At 53.7% G+C, this 3,726-nt stretch overlaps 1 non-coding gene across 1 annotated transcript; it reads right to left on the bottom strand.

Annotated features, from left to right (window-relative positions):
• Positions 1 to 1,757: 1,757 nt before the first annotated feature.
• Positions 1,758 to 1,856, bottom strand: LOC138461955 (small nucleolar RNA U13). Its single transcript, XR_011264564.1, has one exon. It is a non-coding gene; the product is annotated as a small nucleolar RNA U13 (small nucleolar RNA).
• Positions 1,857 to 3,726: the final 1,870 nt, after the last annotated feature.

Raw genomic sequence — 3,726 nt, 5'->3', positions numbered from 1 at the left:
CCATTGTTACCCAAGGCTACTTGTTTATCCTTCATATTACAGCAAGAATTAACAGGGTAGTGGGACAGAAAGGAAGTACCCATGATTATTTTGATCACTGCAAAGCAGCACATCAAGCTATGGGTTGTGAGTAGGATGAGTGGGGCACGACCAGATATTTGGGATCTTTTCATTACTTTGGTTCAGTGGAGGGGGGACCCAAAGGAGTCCGTGCCCGGTCCCCAAAAGTGTTTAAGATGGCTCCATTTTGCATCTCGCTTAAAGCCCTGACAACAGCTCTTCCTCTTCCTGGTTGGAAAAGTTCGCAGGAGCCAACTCCAGCCCTCATACAAGCACCTCCCAAGCGCAAGATGCACCTGGGCTCGCCATTTCCCCATGATTCGTAAATTGCAGAGGAAGCTTTTATAACACATCAGCGCCTCTTCCACTTCCTGGCTGGAATAGTACATTCGAGCCGTTTCCACGGCACTGCACTCAGCCACGCATTTCACGATATACAATATACAAATTAACCGTTAATCTGATCGGGGGCATCGTTGTCCTTTTAGTGCTGCTATTTTGGCTTCAGTTTGTCACCTAAAGTGTGGAGTATTACTAATAAATGAATCACTATGCAAACATTTCAGCTGATGCGATATTTGCCTTCAATAGCCATAACACTGCTTGTTATAGTCTTAGTATCTGCGTTCGGACGAGAAAGAGGGTCTGGGAGATGATGCCGGATTTCTGCGTGTGTCTGTTCTGAGCATTAACAGCCTGGCAGGGGTGCGGCAGACTCTCTCTCAGCCAATTAGAAGCCTCAGAATGTGGTCTTTACCACAGATAAATCCCATCCTCAGAAGGGGAGGCTGCCATCTTCTCCACAGTGGCAAGTAAATTCATCCCTGCGCTCCCTTTCCCCCAATTTCCACATCCCTAATCCTGGCCCACTTAACTAGTGTTCCCAGCGCATGCCTGTCTTGGTAATGGCCACCATAGAAAGGGAGAAGGGACTACCTGAGGAGAGTTTTCCTCTTATTATTTGTGTGCAAAACCGACCTTTTAGTAATGCCTGCTGGAACCTGACAAAATTGATGGCTGCGTCTTATTAGTGTAATTGCCACTTCATATGTTGAAACCAGTACCTGCATCATTACTGAATAGTATGTAAATGCACATATATACAACTCTTTCCTAGCCCTTTCCAACGGCATTTTCGGACCATTCGGACTTGTAAATCTCCCTCGTTAACAACTGTTGAAAGAGGTTGGGAAGGCTCCATTCTTTCACTTTGGAGTGAGACACAACAGTTTTATTACCATGAGAGAAGAGCCATGTGTGCGGTCTGAAAATATTACCACTGCACACGCTACCCCAATGAAAGGGAAAATGCTAAATAAACCATTACATTTGTTTGTTCATTCAGAGAATGGCAATAAAACACTCTTTATTCGACAGAAATGTTCATGCTTGACTGTTCACAGGGCTGAGCAGATAGCCAAATCTCTGCGCTCCTGAATATGTAATCATACTTCTCGAGCCCACCCTGGGCCCTCTACCCGCTCCTTCCAGTAAAGCTAAGAACCTTGGGGTCATCTTGGGCTCCACCCTCTCCTTCTCTGCTCACATCTCTGACATCTCTAAAAAGTCACCCTATCAGCTGCACTGCCTCAGAGATATTCTTCCTTTTCTCACTTTCCTCCAGAAGCCCATTGTGTTCCGAGCCCTGGTCCTCTTTAGGCTTGATTACTGTGACAGCCTTTTTTTTTTCAGTTCCTGATCAGAAGGGTACTGTGCCAAGTAGTAACAAAGTGTAGAGAGACACATATTACGCAGGCACGTGACAAACCACTCATCATGTTCAACTCTTTTTAAATCTCCCTGCCTTTTCTCCTTGCCCTTTGCAACTTATCCAGAACAGAACTGCAAGACTTGTCATTGGCCTCAAGCCCAGGAATTGTATCTCTCCAGCACTGAAATCTGCCCACAGGCTCCCTGTGGCTGCAAGGATCAAGTTCAAGACCCTTTGGGGCCGATTCATGGAACAAACGTGCGCCGAAAATCGTTGCGCAAGCAGGCACAAGCAGGCGCAAGCGCAAAGAAACAGACGCACGCGCACGCGTGCGATTCATGGAAGTCCCTGCGCGTGTTCACCTCGGGATGTGCGCCAAACCCGTGCATGGCGCACAAGTCACTGCAACATCCCGAAAGGAGTGCGCGACGCGCACAGTGAAAGCGCACAACCTCGGCGCATACACCAGAAAGTGGGCTGGACACCGGGAGTAACGCGCGGAATGGGGAACAACGCGCGAAAATAAGGGCGTAACTGGGGATGTACTGCAGGGAAGCAGACGGAACGCCCACACGCACTCGAACCACACGTATTCATGGAATCGAATAGGGCAAAGCCACGCACAGCCAAAGACACGCACAAGCTGAAACACGTCCGCCACACGAAGGCAGACGGTAGAGTCCCAGCGCATCACAAAAGTGGCAACATACAGCAATTGGGCCTGTGCGAGCGGGGCACGTGTATTGCGGGGGTGCGCGGGAAGCAACACACGCGATCGAGCGGGGTACGTGTATTTCGGGGGCGCGCAGGAAGTGACACACGCGATTGAGCGGGGTACGTGTATTTCGGGGGTGCGCGGGAAGTTACACACGCGATTGAGCGGGGTACGTGTATTTCGGGGGTGCGCGGGAAGTTACACACGCGATTGAGTGGGGTACGTGTATATCGGGGGTGCGCGGGTAGTTACACACGCGATTGAGCGGGGTACGTGTATTTCGGGGGTGCGCGGGAAGTTACACACGCGATTGAGCGGGGTACGTGTATTTCTGGGGTGCGCGGGAAGTCACACACGCGATCTCATCAGGGTACGTGTATTACGGGGTACGGGGGAAGTATCCCACGCAACATCAGCAGGGTACGTGTATTCCAGTGGTGCGCGGGAAGTTCCACGCGCAATTCCATCAGGGTACGTGTATTACAGGGGTGCGCGGGAAGTTCCACACGCGATATCATCAGGGTACGTGTATTACAGGGGTGCGCGGGGAGCAGCACACATGAATTGCATGTGTGGGTCCTCCCAGGTGTTCCCTCTACACCCTCCATGGCCCCTGCAGGTGGCTCACACCACAGGGGCCTACCCAGCACATGTCATGCAGGCACCCCATCCACCATGGCCATGCCCACCAGCCAACCCACATGTCTACTTGCACTACTGCCCACCAACGCATGTCCCCCTGCACCCCCAGCCACCAGGGGCACGCTCCACCAGGCCCCCACCCATGTCTCCCACCACCCCCACCCCCCCAGTCACCAGGGGCAGCCTCCACCAGGCCCCCACCCATGTCTCCCACCACCCCACCCCCCAGCAGTGCAGGGGCAGCCTCCACCAGGCCCCCACCCATGTCTCCCAACACCCCCACCCCCAGCAGTGCAGGGGCAGCCTCCACCAGGCCCCCACTCATGTCTCCCTGCACCCCCACCCCCGAGGAGTGCAGGGGCAGCCTCCACCAGGCCCCCACCCATGTCTCCCACCACCCCCACCCCCCAGCAGTGCAGGGGCAGCCTCCACCAGGCCCCCACTCATGTCTCCCATAACCCCCAGCCACCAGGGGCATCCTCCAGCAGGCCCCCACTCAATTCCCCTATCACCCCCACCCCCCAGCCACCAGGGGCAGCCTCCACCAGGCCCCCACTCATGTCTCCCTGCACCCCCACCCCCCAGCAGTGCAGGGACA

Source organism: Ambystoma mexicanum, chromosome 1p (assembly GCF_040938575.1).
Source record: "Ambystoma mexicanum isolate Mex_15411 chromosome 1p, UKY_AmexF1_1, whole genome shotgun sequence".
NCBI classification, from domain to species: Eukaryota; Metazoa; Chordata; class Amphibia; order Caudata; family Ambystomatidae; genus Ambystoma; species Ambystoma mexicanum.
Note: the sequence above shows the minus strand (reverse complement) of the source record. Positions and strands in the feature narration are given on the sequence as shown.